General features: G+C 43.9%; 1 protein-coding gene across 1 annotated transcript in view; it reads left to right on the plus strand.

Annotated features, from left to right (window-relative positions):
* EVA1A (eva-1 homolog A, regulator of programmed cell death) overlaps window positions 1–15593 on the plus strand; it is a 216336-nt gene that overhangs the window by 42876 nt on the left and 157867 nt on the right. The gene's annotated exons all lie outside the window — the stretch shown is intronic.

Consider the following 15593-nt stretch of genomic DNA (forward strand, 5'->3'; position numbering starts at 1 on the left):
GCATCCTGAGAAATGATTTGGTATCGCAGAATGGCTGATGTTGGAAGAGACTAGCATAGCTAGCTGGTCGAGGGAGGTGACTGTCCCGCTCAACACTGCGCTGGTGTGGCCCCACCTTGAGCACTGTGTGCAGTTTTGGGTGCACACAAGGGCATCAGACCATTAGAGTGTGTCCAGAGGAGGGTGACCAAGATGATGAGAGGCCTCAAGGGCAAGACTTGTGAGGAGCAGCTGAGGTCATTTGGTTTGTTCAGCTTGGAGAAGAGAAGGCTGAGGGGTGATCATGGCAGTCCATGCCTCCCTCAAGGGTGGGCAGCAGAGGGGAAGGTGCTGATCTCCTCTCTCTGGTGACCAGCGACAGGACAGAAGGAAATGGAATGACGCTGTGTCAGGGGAAGTTCAGAGTGGACATGAGAAAAACGTTCTTCACTGTGAGGGCGGTTGGTCACTGGAACAGGCTCCCCAGGGAAGTGGTCACAGCACCAGGCCTGTCAGAGTTCAAGGAGCGTCTGGACGAGCTTAGTCATGATTTCAGTTTAGGTACTCCTGCGAGGAGCAGGGAGCTGGACTTGATGATGCTTACGGGTCCCTTCCAACTTGAGATATTCTATGATTCTATGACTCTTAAGATCATCTAGTCCAACCTATCTGCTTAGAGCAGGGTCACCCTACTTAGAGCAGGGCTGCTCACAGCTGTGTCTAGTTGGATTTTGAATATCTGCAAGGTTGGAGACTCCACAACCTCTCTGGGTAACCCATTCTAGCGTTTGACCACCCTCACAGTTATATGTTTAAGTGGAATTTCCTGTATTTCCGTTTGTGCCCTTTGCCTCTTGTCAGTTCATGGGATATCACTGAGAAGAGTCTGGCTTTGTCTTCTTTACTCCACCTCCATCAGTTATTTATACACATTGAAATGATGCCCCTGAACCTTCTCTTCTGCAGGCGAATCAGTCCCAGCTCTCTAGCCTCTCCTCATATCACAGATACTCCAGTCCCTTGATCTTTTTTGTGGCCCTTCACTGGATTTGCACCAGTGTGTCCATGTCTCTCTTCTACTGGGGAATCCAGAACTGGATGCAGCAGATGGATTTCACCAGCGCTGAGGGTTAGGCTTACCTCTCTTGACCTGCTGGTGATACTCCTACCAATAGCTGCTTTTGCTGTGAGGGCATATTACTGGCTCATGGGCAACTTGGTTTCCGCCAGGACCCCCTGGTCCTTTTCTGCAAAGCCGCTTTCCAGCCTGTTGGTCCCCAGCCTGTAACAATGCAGGGGGATGCTCTTCCCTATGAGCAGGACTTGGCATTTCCCTTTGGTTAAAATTAATGAGATTCCTATTTGCTCATTTCTCCAGGTTGTCGAGGTCCCTCTCAGTGATGGAACAACCATCTGGTCTATTAACTGCTCCTTCCAGTTCTGTATCATCTGCAAAATATGCAGATGACATACACAGGTTTAGAAGTGTTCTTTAGTGTAATAGAAGAGCATAACATTGGACTCAGCAGTAGAATAACTGAGTGCAGTTCCCTGTCCTGTCCCAAACCAGGGTAATGTAGAAGGGGAAATTCATCAATCTAAGCTGTCTGAAGATTTTAAAAAAAAAAAATAAAGAAAGAAACAAAATCACCTTTTCTGGGGAGGAATGGTGGGTCTGGTTCCAGTAGGGGGCTGGGATACAGCTGGGATACGCGCTCAGATCCAGGGGCTGGGAAATGCTCCCAGGTCTTGTCGTTTAATCACGGCCTCTAGCTGTAATGCTGCCCGTATATGAGCACAATTCTCACCGAGTTTAGCAGCAGCCAAGCCTGAAACTGTTTTGGCCTGCGATGTGTTTTGGTACGTGATACAATAGGTAGGAGGAAAACGTGTGCTGTGGACGTCGTTGCTGTTACAGCTGTGAGGCAGAGAGCCCTTCAAAGTGCTACTCTGCGAAAGAAATCCCCTTCTCTAGCCTATTAGTCAAAACAACTGCTCTGTGTCAAAGCAGCGCAAACAGCTTTTAGCCAAAAAGCTTTTCTAACTGCTGTTACGCTGGGGCCATTCTGCTCTGCCTGATGGCTGTCCCTATACAAGGGGTTAGTGTAGTATGTGGCTTAATAAATTCCACTGTCGGATTTCTATTGTCTCTTTGTTCCTTGTTGCCAAGGAAGCCAAATATTATTTCTGTCCTTGAAAGAAGCTGCAAGTATGGGGAATGGCCTCCGTGAGAGGTGGGGGAGAAAAGGAACCCTGTGGAAAAATACCTTTTGTGTTTTCGCTTATTGCCTTTATAGAGATGGTTGTGGTGATGTGGTGGAATGGGGCTGTTCTGTCTTTTCTCTGTTAGTCAGATGTCTTCATTATTATTATTAACTTATATGCCGGGCAAAGCAGTTCCCTCCCTTTGTGTATCCTTTCATCCCCTTTGTCACGTCCTGAAGTGCTACTGAGTGCTCCTGATTAAAAATCAGTATGCGTTTATATTTCTTTTTATCCCAGTCTTTCTGTGGCTCATGTTACTTCACATTCACAGGTCCTTATTTTTTCCTGGTCTGCCCATGGATATTAGAAATGGGACCATCTTCAGCTGATATTTGGGAAAGGGAGGTGCAAGGGTGATACCAGATGAAGTGTGCTGGGAACTCAGCTCTGGCCCTGCAGCTGGTGGCCAGAGCTGACCTTTCTTGATGGCACCAGGGAACAGGTAGAAGCTATCTGTGGATGGCCTTTTGGTCCCAAGAACTGAATCTAGTATGGTTAAACCTCTTTGCTAACTACATACGTGCAGTCTTTCTTTTGTTTTATGTAGGAATCACTTTAAGGCTAGATACTGAAGACAAAGTTTACGGTGGCAGCAAGACTTTCAGGTGTAGCAGAGGCTGAAGAACACCAGAGTCTCTCCAAAGACCATGTTCTAGCACTAGCAACCGCTGTAACATAATGTAAACCCTCATTCACCTGTGGGATCCCACAGGGATCAGGGCAATGAGGTGCCACTGTACTGACCTTCCTTACCCAAGGTGAGCTCCACCTTGGGAAACCTTTATCAGAAGATGGTCATGAGGCCGTTCCACAGTGCTGTGACACACGATGAGCAGTTTGTGTTTCTTTTGGTGCCTACAATGAAAATATGTTTGAGCTAGTTAGATGGGGCTCCCTTTACAGCCAGCAAAGAGGGGTGAACCAGCTTCAGACACGGGTTGCCTGACCTCTACTCCTGTTCCCAGTTAGACATCTACTTTAGAATAAAGTGTTTCACACCTGACAGTGCTTTCTTCTTTCTGATGACTGTAGGGAGAGAGCTCAAATGACAGCTAAACCCCATGGGTGATGAGGTCTAAGGGGCAATCTTCTCAGTCGAAGTTTTCCTCCACACTGTGGCTTTGCATATCTAGGAAACAAAGCTGCTTTCCCACCAATGCAAAAAAAAAAAATTAAAAAATTAAAATCTGAGGGCAGGGATCTAACAGGTCTTGATAATGAAGCCTAAATCAGGATAAACTAATTTAGCAATTAATTTTTAAAGTCATAACAGGAATACTACAAGTTCTGTGATCGAGTGACATGATTCTTTGGGAAAAATAAAACTACAGGTAAATTGGTGAAATATTTGGAGACAGAGAAGGTTTTTTTCACTTGAGCGCCAGGAAGGTATAGCTTGTTTAACAGGCAGGAACGAAGCTCCTGCATTAGTGGCTGATCCTCAGCCCAAGGTACAAAGACCATCCTGCCTTTACTCCCCAGTGCTAATTTCCTGTCCGTTCCTGCAATGCCTTTTCCAGGAGGAGCACGTGGGAAGTGGAGGTTAGTTAAGCTTCTAGCCGCTCGGGCAGCCCCACAGCTCAAACTGGTAATACTCAGGATGCCTGTCTCTTGTTAGCGTTCTTTACGTTAAACTAAAATAACCCCGACAATTCATCTGTGAAATCATCACTCCTGCTACCCTGACAACATTTATCGTCGCTTTAAGGTGTCCAGTTGCTGGTGAATAATAAATTCCTTCTTGGCTGAAGTCAATGGCTTAAACAGAAGATGGCTGATCCGGCAGTTTTGGCTGGTGGTTGGATACGCCACACACTGCACCTTCTGTTAAGGCAACATTTGAGGTTTGTAGCCACGTTGTCAGAGATAGAGCATATCCGAAATTAGGGGAGACTCATGCAAGCCTACTTTTTTATTTTCTCATGTTTTTCTCTTTTTACAGTCACTCTGAGCTCTTTTTCCTCCTGGCTATAATTTGTATCTCTGGGTAACACAGTCCTTTCTGCAACCAGGTATGATTTTGAGCTCAACCACGTGGGAACATGAAGAGAGATCACTTACAAATGGATATTCTTGCTCAAAACCTTTATCTTTTCTCCTTTTTAGTGTTTTAAGGATGCTCTCTGTTTCTTCAGTCTCCCTACCTTTGCCCAAGTGACCCAGCCACCACCATGCTTCCAGCTGATTCTTTCTGGCAGGATAAGCTCCTGGGGACCACGCTTCTAATTAACAAATGAGAGAGAGGATTTTTTTGATAAGCCTACTCTACCCCGTGTCTCCTTTTGTTTTCCCTTTTTAATTTCCTTCTTTTTCCCCCTACTCTGCTTCTCCCTTTCACTGTTTAGCCTTCTCTATCTTGTCTCAGTCTCTCCTCATTTCCTTTCCTCTCTTGGGGTTCATAAAGCTGCCAGGGCCTGGCCAAAGCAAAGAGAAATACGCATTTCACAGGCGAAGGTCATGCAGAGGGCAGCATCGTCGTTCTTATTGCAGCTCCTGGGGAAAAGGATGCAAGTTCATTCCAGAGCTGTTACTCCCATTAAATTTGTCAAATCTGCCCTGAATAGGAATAAATAAATAAAATCTGGAATTTAAAGCAGAAGGATATGGGAGATGTTAAAATCCCAGTGTTGGAAACAAGCTTTTGCCTAAATTGAGTTTTCCTGGGAGGTGAGTTGTGGGAGAATTAAGCACAAGGTCTCTAGTCTGGAGGGGAATCGCAAGTGTGGATTCTCTGCTGTGTCTCAGTAGAGCTCACGCCGTATGTCTGTGAGCAGTGGCTGCCCTTCCCACCACAGACAGCAATTTGTCATTGTCCCCCCAAAAATTCCTGCTTCTACAGTAGAAAAGTTGCCAGGTGGCAAAGCAATCCGGAATGATCTGACCTACTTGAGCATGGAAATTGCCTTATTACACAACATCAAATGAGGGAGGCCTTGAATAGCACAGTTTGCAATACAAAAACGTTTCTAATAAAAATGAGCATTGGAGCGTTGAAGTGGTTGCTAAAATCAGCGAGAGAGACTAAACCTGATTGGAAGTATTTTCCTGTAGGAGAACTCTTCACTACCAAGATGGTGTTTGCACATGTAAGTCATGCTGTATTATTTCATGCAAGGTAACAGGATTTCAGATTTGCTCCCTGGGATCACAGGAACTGTTCAGCATTTTGACCTGCCAGTTGAAATCTGCCTTTTTTCAGGGGTGTGTAGGTCTCTCTGAAGGTCCCAGAGCTGGCTTCTGGCGCTGTGTGCGAACCACTCGTGTCTGCTTGTGATGGCTTTAGCAGCAGCTCCCTTAGGGTTATGCACTTTGCCTTCCCTCCTGCCATTTGCCCTAGTCTAAACAAAGCTGCCATCTCTCTGTGCTCAGAGTCTTGTCACGGTAAGTTCTTCCGAATGGGCTGAAACCTGTTTATTTAGTGTTGGTGTTTCTTAGCCCTTGTCAGATTGTCGTGGCTTAGTTCTTGATTTGCTTAAAGAGTTGGTCAGTGCACATAAAGTCTTGTCTGTCGCTTGTGTGGTCAAATAACTGTTTTCATTGTCCCAGGGTGATATGCTCTGCAAAACCTTTTTTTAATTTGGGCGGTAACAGGGTACTTCCCTGTCACTCCCAGTAGAGCTGTGGGCAAAGGCCAGGCTGCTTTCAGGCCCTTCTGCTGCTGTAGCTCTGCAGAGGCGCGTGGTTATGGCAAGGCTGGTTTGTATTTCCCTTGCTGCATGTTCCTAATACAGGAACAAACCATTCCCCTTGTGTTTGCGATGGTGAAAATCTGTGTTTTGGTCAAATTGGACAGTCCCCAACCTTCCCGGGTTGGTGCTCTGTCTCTCACTGTCACGCTGCATGAGGACGTGAAGGAGCTGTCACAGACCCTACCAGAGACCTGATATACAGCAGCTGCTTTCATGACAGAAGCCAAATATTTCCTATTTCCAGAGAAGATCTGGGACTGAATTTTATTTGATAGGTAAATCCCGTGCTTTCAAAATACTAGAGGAAAAAACCAAAGGTGCATTCATTGGGCACGAGGGTGCACCAGAAGACTGCTGTCGGGCACTGTGCTCACCAGCATTGACTTCTCTGTGGGTGATATGGCTAAGGAGGGCCCAAGAAGGGATTTGATGGAGATAAAGAGGTGCCTTGCACAACCTTACATAGTTCTTCTCCCCTGGGAATGGAGAAAGTGTGACAGTGACTGCAGATTGACAGCACAAGCCATGGAAGGGCAAATGCTATTCTGCTCTGCTCTACCCTACCCTACCCTATCTTAAATCATGGGTTAGGTGGAGGTGGACTAAGATGTTGATCGCCGTCAAATGTTCACGACCTCTTGAATAAGTAGTGAGATGTTCAGTGAGCTCAGAGCACGTCCTGAGGGAGGTGTGTGAATCCTGCCTCCTTTCCCTGTTACATAAGAATATTGCGTCGGTTAATCGCTTTAGCAACACATGAATAAATTGGTCCCTGGCCCTTGAGAAATGGCGCAGATTTGATTTCAGCAATTTTAGTGACAAGGCCAGAAGGTGCAGAAGGGCTGTCAGTCTCTTGCCAGAAGACCCAGTGATGCTTGTAGGAAAGGCTGAGCATCAGCATGCCCTGGGCGCAGGCCGAGTGTGGGGACAGATCCTGTTTGAGCTCTTAAACTTCACTGCAGGCAGCGCTGCCTGCAGCGCCTGGGAGATGCCAAGCTTTGGGATTGTTTTTTCTTAGCTAGGGTCTTTCCACGTGCATGTTAGGTTTATAATGACGCTGATTTCCAAGCCCAAATTTGTTTTCCCTAAGAATTGTCATGGGAAGGGGTGGGATCAAAAGGATTTTATTGTGGAACTGGAAATCAAGAAGAACACCAGTGAAATTTGCCTAACATGAGGAAGTTTACCAGCAAAGGTGCATTGGCGGTTATGCAAGAAAATAACCACCACTACAGAAAATGATATAGGTATGATTGTGGCATCCTAATTATACCACTGCAGTTTTGCTGCTTAAAAACCCCTTGTATATAAACCACACACAGAAAACTGTCGTCCTGTCAGTAAAATAAACCTGTTATAACTTAATTTAGAAGAGCTACATGACCCCTGTGGTGTGAGCTCTTCATCACTACTTACAGTGCAATAGCAAGGCCACGGTGAGCAGCGCTGTGATTTATTTGTGTGATGGCTGTGTTTTGGAAAGGACTTGCTTGGGAGCCAAGGGGAAAGAGTGGATAGAAGCTGCTTAGGAAGTATCACCCATGTAGTTCCTTCAGCTGTAAAGCGGTGACCTTAACACTTAACTGCAGCTCTGTCTCTAGAATGAAATAGCGCCTAGTTTGTCTACGGTGCGCGGAAGTGACCTTTTTGGGCTGTAAGAAGTATACACTAAATATCTCTCAAAATTATAGCTCTCGTTCTCCGAGTACTGAACAAACCCCATAAGACTTCCCAAGGTGACCTGGTAATTATCTTTAGGTTATGCTGTAAGATATATTTTATAAATATGATTGTGCTCCGTACAAAATACTTTATGTAATTGACACATACATACTAATGCATGCTAAGTTGTACTTTTTACAATTAAAGACATTAATGTCTATTAATATTTATAATGCTGTAACACTAACATATTAATTATATATTGTATTAATATTTATAATGCTATAACACTATTTTAACTAAGTGTGCTAAGAAATTTAACGCTGCAAAAAATGAACTCCAGTGTTATAGTGAGGTTCAGGCTTCTCCTGCAACTTAATTAGGTAAAATATTCTGCAAAAAGTTGTTTGTTTTGTTTTGTTTTTTAACATATGTGTGTGTGGTGTATGTCTGCATGTAAATATATTTTATATATATACACACGTGTACACAGACACAGGGAATTTTCAGTGGGAAGTGTTAGGACTTGCCAAATCTGGTAGCCTGATAGAGGCAAGGCAGCGACAGCCCTGTGTGCCCGGGTCCAGGCAGGAGTGATGCTGAGCACCTGCTCCTGCTAGAGAGGTGCGCGTGTGTCTGGCCGTGCAGAAAAACACAGGCAGAAAGACTCAGCATTCATGCAAACACAAACAGCACCAGTGGCCTCATCCTGTTCGCCTCCGTGGTTGATCAGGATGAAAACGCGTTAGTAGAAAATATGCGTGCAGACATACAACGTGGATCCCCCGGTAACTGGCCTTAGGCATTCCATGCAATAGCTGGCTCGTGGGTCCTCTCATCTCCAATCACTTCCCATGCTTCCCATGCAGACGAGCCTCTCTGTTGGTTCCCTGACCCCCAGGCTTCTCACAGCTGGCCTGGACCTCCTGGTTTCTCCTGTAGCCAACACACAGACTGTCTGTCTGGTCGCTGCAGGACACACACGCGGACCCTCTGACCTGTGGCCTGACTCCGGGTGCTGGCACTGAGACCCCATACACGCATGTGCACACAGATCAATGGAAGGGGCTTTGATCTGGAATACTTGAGCAGGAGTAAACAGCTGGAGAGAGGGTTGCAAGCTGGTGAAGCCCTGGTGCAGTTCCTTCCAGCCAAATTCTCCGCACCATCAAATTGCCTTCAAAATCGTCGCTGCCTGCCTGCAACCATACAGCCAGCCAAATAAGAGTTTTTTAAAAATTCCTTAAATCTAGAGAAACTGGATGGTCAAACCCTTGAATGACAGGTCATGATACCGGTATGAGATAAGAGCAACACTGACAAGCTGGAGGGAGTCCAGTGGAGGGCCGGTAGGATGCTTTGGGGCTGGAGCACATGGCATAGGAGGGGAGGCTGGAGAAGAGAAGGCTGAGGGGGTATCCGGGTGTTTCCTTCTGCTTCCTAAAAATGGTTATGCTTAAACCAAAGCTAGGCTTCTCTCAGAGGCGCAGAATAAAAACACAAGAGACCTGAGTTGTGACGGGGGAAATTCTGACCACTTATTTGAACAAAAATTTTAATCAGAAGAGTGGTGAAGCACTGGCATGAGTGCTTCAGAGACTGGGGGAAAAAAAAAAGATCTCTATAGCCATAAGGGCTTTAAAAAGTTGTTTTAGAAACAAGTAAGTTTTCAAAAACCCATAGGCTTATGGGACATTAAAAGAAAATCATCTAAGATGATGGTCAAATAACAAACAAGATTATTATTTTTTTTTTTTAAATTGAATTTTTAGAGCAATTCTGTAAAGTTCTAGACCCAAAATATTTGCAGTTGGAGTTGCGTATTAAATTCACCAGAGTTATTCCAACAGTCTGTGGAGGAGCTGTCGCCTTTTATGAAATTCTATAGCAGTTTACAGTTAGGAAGTTTAAGGGAATAATTAGCAATAATCCTCACTAATATCTGAGTTAGAATCAAGCCTGCAGAGCTGGAAACTACCGTGTTTTTATTCCTGTCGCCCCTAGCCTTCACCAGTCTAGTTTCCACTACCTTCTCATCCTTACGCAAACCCAGGGAGACCTATGAAATGCTATTCAGCATTTACGCTATGAAATACTCTTCAGCATTTACAAAACCTTACCTTGTTTAGCCTTGAAATGCTGGCACTCAGCTGCGGTTCTACATTCACTCTCATTTCAAAGCCGTTTTTCTAAGTTAACACTGGATACTTGCTTGGAGCTGCAGCTGCCCCGCAGAAGATCAGATAGTGGGCAAAGAACTGTTGACTTAAAATAAAAATATTTTCCCAAGTATGCTTACAAGCTGTTCAAGTTTTGCCAGTGCTGTATGGTATCGGAAAGGTGAAAGGGTTGGGGAGCAGCCGAAGTGAAAGCAAATCTCTCTGTAGAAGGTTTGTAATAGCAAGTTTTAATCTCCAGTATTAGTAACAAAGCAAAACAAACCCTACTTGTCCGTACTAGGCTGCTCTGTGATTCGAGAGAGCTGCTTTTACTCCTGCAACCGCAGGATTATCAGTAATGCCTGGTATGAAATGCATTCATTGAGTTACTTGCTCTGGCTTCGAGCCTTGCCCGGGGTCGCGTTTCAGCCCTCTTTGCCTGTCCTCGCGGTGTGTCACTCTGTTCCACTGGTTTCGCGCCGTTTCTGTGAGATGTTATGAGTATCGGTCTTCTGCATACAGAGAACAAGCTGAAATTCTCTGGTCTACAGCCTGTCTGAAAACCAGTCTGGTTTAGGGGTAGTCTGAGCTCCAGAAAAATATCTGATTAAGGCCTCTCCTGGAAGAAATTCTGTTTCACGTTTACAGCCTCAAAAACATCTGCAAGGAAGCTGAGGAAACTAGAAAAAAATAACAGTAGATATTGAAAAAACAATGTAGATCTGGAAAACAAGAGGATTAAAAAATTAAAGAATCGGTGTCAATCAGGAGCAAGGCAATGTTTTATTCACTGACACAGTTAATTGCACTGACTTCGTGTGTTTCAGATAATGGGAAATTGCTTATTTCTGAGTATGATGTTCTTTTTTCGTTATGTTGATTTTTCTCAATTATATGTATGCACTTTCATATTTGTAACTACAAAAGCTCAAAATGGGATGTTTTAAGAAGACATTACTATAGCTATAGCTCAGTGCAGATATTAATGAAACTCTGGCTTGAATTCTGTGTAATAGTTCACGAACCATTAAAATCCTTTGAGTCTCCTTGTAATTTATTAGAAGTTTCGGATCATATCCAAACTGTACAACGAGTTAGTTTTGTTGTGGCTGTCTCTATTCCTCCGACACACACTCACAGAGACGTTTCCTGGTGAAAGTTGAAGTTTGTCTTCTGATGACTGGCGAGCTGGTGTGTTGCTCTGTGTCTTGTCAAGCAAAACTAGAACCGTACTTACTGGAAGCAGGAAAAGAGGGCTTAGCACTTCCAGACAACCATGGTTAAATAGGATCTATGGATGAGTGTTTGTATGATCTACTATTACCCTACATCTGGCTGGGAGGAAAGCTCTCGTATCAGCTCTGCTTTTGTGAACCACTCCATGAGTTGCAGGGGTTTCAAAAAGGCAAGGTTATAACTCTATAACAGTAAGTAAAAGATGATGTTTAGATTTACAGGACCTGTAAAATGATGATATTCTGTGTGAAACTGTTATTTTTTTCTAGTCTGCATATGTGTCAAGGGTTGGAATTGGCTGTTGGATGACGACTAAGCAACAATTCCCTGGAGGGGCGATGGTGAAAATGGTTCTTGGGAACTGACATAGCTGGGTGGGATAGAGTTACAGTCAGCATTACGGGTTGTATTTGGGAGTCTCAGAGAGTTATTGCTGATGACTGATAGGAGTCAAACTCTGGACTATGGAAAACTTAATTGCACATGGTGCTTGAAAGGAACATTTCCTTCTCATTAGAGGGGAAAAAAATGATCTGTCATTTTTGTGAGGCGCTTCTTTTGGTTGTCTATTTTGTCTTCAGAACGTAAATCACTGCTTTGGTAATGACATTGGTCTTTTGAACTGAGGAGTTGTTTAGCACTTGATTCCTATACATTGGTTTAATTTGGGAGTATGGATGTCCACCAGCAACGATTCTGTGTCCTTGACACAATCTTGAAAAAAGAGAATTGCTAAACCCAAAAGTTTAGAGGGTTTTTTTTTGTTATCCCAGATTTTAAAAAACGTTTGGTGGGCTTAATGCTTTAGATTTCTTTTATGCTTTTATCATGCTTTCAAGCAGAAATATGTGTTTTTAAAGAAAAGCTCAAATTACCACCTGCTTTAACAATGCATTCCCTAGACAGGCAAGTGAGTGAACCACCAAAAAAATTTCCTGATAAAATAATGAGAATTTATGTCACTTCCACTCCAAGATGAACCATGACAAAATAGAGTAGATCTGACTGTGGCAGTACAGCTGGGATGTTTTCCTCAAATAATTCCTTGCATTCAGTTCCTGGATTGACAATGGTGATTTCCCAGCCCAGAATTTGAAGATGAAGAAAGGAGTGCCAAATGTCTTTGGCCATCTTTAATAACAGCCTGCCTTATCTTTGTTTGGGGTGGCCACTTGTAAGGCTGTAGCTTATATTCCAGATAATAGTGCAGAGAAAGATACTCGATGAGGAGTAATAAAATCATTTGATAATACCTTTATCATCTCAGTTTCTTGACTGTCATATTCTGTGGTCTGTGAATAGCTGACTGGTGATCTGCTGCATCATTTTACTAAACTAAAATAGTTTCTTGCGAGCATCCAAAAGAGATTTTTTTTTCATGCTTGCCAGGAAAGAGTCAATGAGCTCTGTAAGCTATTCCTCATGTAATTATGAAGTGCTTCTTACCTTGGTACACAAGTGCCATTGAAGTCCTCAAATACTTGGCATTGGCTACATGTTTATGCATTTCATTCAGTAAAGAGCAGCCCAATAGTTCCCTCCCTAGTACCACATGTAGTGGTACAAAAGGTCACTGGAGACTTGTTAACAAAAATTCAGCAAGGATGCTGAAAACAATTCAGATTTTGGGTGTTACTGAACCATGAATCAATGGGTAAAGAAGTGCCAACACTTTCAGAAGAACTATCAATGAATGTAGTGCAAATCTGGCACGCTTAGAGAGGAAAATAAAGAGCATTAATTCTCTACAGCTACTTCGTTTTACTCTTTGAAGAGCATCGTGTCATCCCTGATCATGCCCATGCCCAATCCAGTATCTTCTCTCTGACAGCAGTCAGTGCCAGATGTTTCAGACATTGGGCTTTATTATTAGCCGCTCACCATCAAAGCATTCAATCCTTTCAATATCTTGAGCTTGAATGAACTCAAGTTATTTTGAGATTGCTGATGGAAGACGAGAAGAAGGAGTTGTTTGCACAAGTGATCTGCACTAATTGCAGGGGTTGAGACCTTCCCTGATCCTGAATTGGTAATGTAAAAGGCATGCTGTAGGATGGCTGTTCTGACAGGGGAGGAGCCAGTAGAGTCTTGACTACGCTTTGGTGGTATTTCTCAGGCTCCCTAATAGGTTAGCCTCAGGGCTAAGTCCTAACGCAAAGTCCTAACGTGCTGGAGTAACAGTGTGGAAGGTGGGGTTTAATGTTTTGTGTTATATTCTGGTTTTGTTTGTAGTTTGCTTTTCCTGATGCCCATCTTGTACGGTTGCCTTACTTTTGAGGGAGAAGAGCTGATCTGACTCCAGGAATTAGTGTACAGCATCACACGGAACACATATTCTACTGACTGGGAAAGGAACTGCACTCCAGTAGTTTATTTTCTCCCCAGAGCACTTCCTTGAGCAAGTGAGATAAAGGCACTAAATTAAACAGTGCTGTTCCCTGATCTGGTGCAGCCCTGTCACTTACTCTAATTATTGGGGCTGTGTCTCAGCCTTTTTCATAGAAGCAAATGCTGCCCTGGGGACTTGGAAATTAATATGTTGATTTCAGTAAATATCTATTTGGCGCACACCTTGAGGCACTGTAGCAGCAGAAATGCTAAATAAGAACTACAGACTAAAATTCAGAGAAATCAGAGAATCCAGCCCTCATAGCAGCAGCTTCAGAGCTGAAGCGAAATTACTGTGTGTTGGTTTTCTCTAAGAATAATAATTATAGCTGTTTTAGACACCTTGAAATTTCTTCGGACCAGTATTCTTTCACACAACTCCTGAGCTAGGCTTCAGTGTTGGTATGGAGGAAGAACTATTCCCAGTAAAAGCTCTGGATGAGGCCATACTATTTTGGAGAGTAAGAGGAAGTTGCTGGATATGACTTTAGGGACAGAGAAAAGGCCCTGGGAGCGTTTAACTTAGTGGAGTAAATATACCCTACAGATGTGCCTACAAGGATGGCTATAGTTGACATGGGAATGATTCTGGGCAAGCCATGTGAATTCTCTCCAACTGCATGAATTGTGTTTCCCTGTGTGCATTATCGTGACTTGGAAGACAGGACGATGAAGGTGAGGAAGCAGTGCACCCTGCAGCAATGAAGGGTAGCTGCATGCCAAGCTCAGTATAGCAAAGATGTTGAGAAGCTGGAGAGAGTCCCTTTGGCTGCCAAGAAGGCAAGGCTTGTGGAACATATGATGAATAATAAGAGGCTGAGGGAGCTGGTCTGTTAATCTAGAAGTAAAGAATAAGGAGAGTGGGATCTAATTACTGCCTTACTCTACCTAATGGTATAGAGAAAATGAAACCAGTCTTTTCTCTCAAATGCACAATGAAAGAACCAGAGGGAACAAACAAAAGTCATAGCATGGGAAATTCCGATTGCATGTAACGAAAAAATTTGTCACCGTGAAAGTTGTTAAGCGTTGGCACAGGTTGCCCAGAGAGGTTGTGGAGGCCCTATCCTTGGAAATATTTAGAACTGGGCAAGGCCCTGGGAAACCTGGTCTAAGCTGTCTCTTCTTTGAGCAGAAGGTTGGATTAGATGACTTCAAGAGGTACCAGCCTAAATTATTCTATGATTACGGACCACCAAGAGAATAGTCACATTTTAGCCGTTTTTAAAAAACAAGCCTAAGATATACACCAGGTTCCCTTTTAGGAATTTTTCCAGGGATTACTTGTTTCTCTTAATGGTTTTGTCTTTTCTCTCTACTCCACCTCTTAAGAAAAGTGTCTACCAGCAGCAATTCCACAGTGCCCTGTCCCTGTCTTCCTCTACCTTTTCTTAAGATGTAGAGGAAGACAGGGACAGGGCGTTGTGGGATTGCTGCTGGTAGACTTGTGTTGGTGGCCAGTAGAGGGAAGGGGACTTCCAAACTCATTACAGATAGAAAGTCTGTAGGGTTGAATGGGACTGTGGCTGACGCTGGCATGGGACATGCTATAGAGTTGCCTGCACAGATGTCTCTATATCAGCACCACAGTGGTTTCCCCTCATGCGCAAGCGTGGCGAAATCAGGATTTGTTTGGCAGTTGCCATGGTAACCTGACTGCAATCAACCCTTTTAACTCAGTGTAACTTTAACGAGGCTTTGTCCTCATGCTTTATTCTTGTTAATTACTTTATTATCGTGAATAATGTCATTCTCTAACAAACAAGGAGAGATTTGGTTCTGCATACTGTTTTCCTTCTAAAAAGATTGAAACTTTGCAGAACTGGAGAAAAAGCAAAGCTTTTGTGTTAAAGGCCTAGAACAGAAGGTGCAACCAGAAGAATTAAAATGGTGTATTGTGAAGGGAGAGAAAAATGTGACTGGTGTGCCATTATGCAATAGGACCTCACACAACCAGCTGTTACCCCAATTTTCCCCTTAGTGGCTCTGTGTCTGGGTCTTTCTTGCCTATGATCACAAGTTCACAGGAAAAGTGAGGTTGGAAGGGACTTCAGTCTATCCTCCTGCTGAAAACAGGGTCAACTAGAAGGTCAGACCAGGTTGCTCAGGTCTTTATCCAGTAAGGTCCTGAAAATGTCCAAGGATGTATACTGCACAACTTCTCTGGGCAACCTGCTCCACTGCTTGACTGCCCCTGCAGTAACTCCATATACTC

This window comes from Chroicocephalus ridibundus, chromosome 3, assembly GCF_963924245.1.
Source record: "Chroicocephalus ridibundus chromosome 3, bChrRid1.1, whole genome shotgun sequence".
In the NCBI taxonomy this organism is placed as follows: Eukaryota; Metazoa; Chordata; class Aves; order Charadriiformes; family Laridae; genus Chroicocephalus; species Chroicocephalus ridibundus.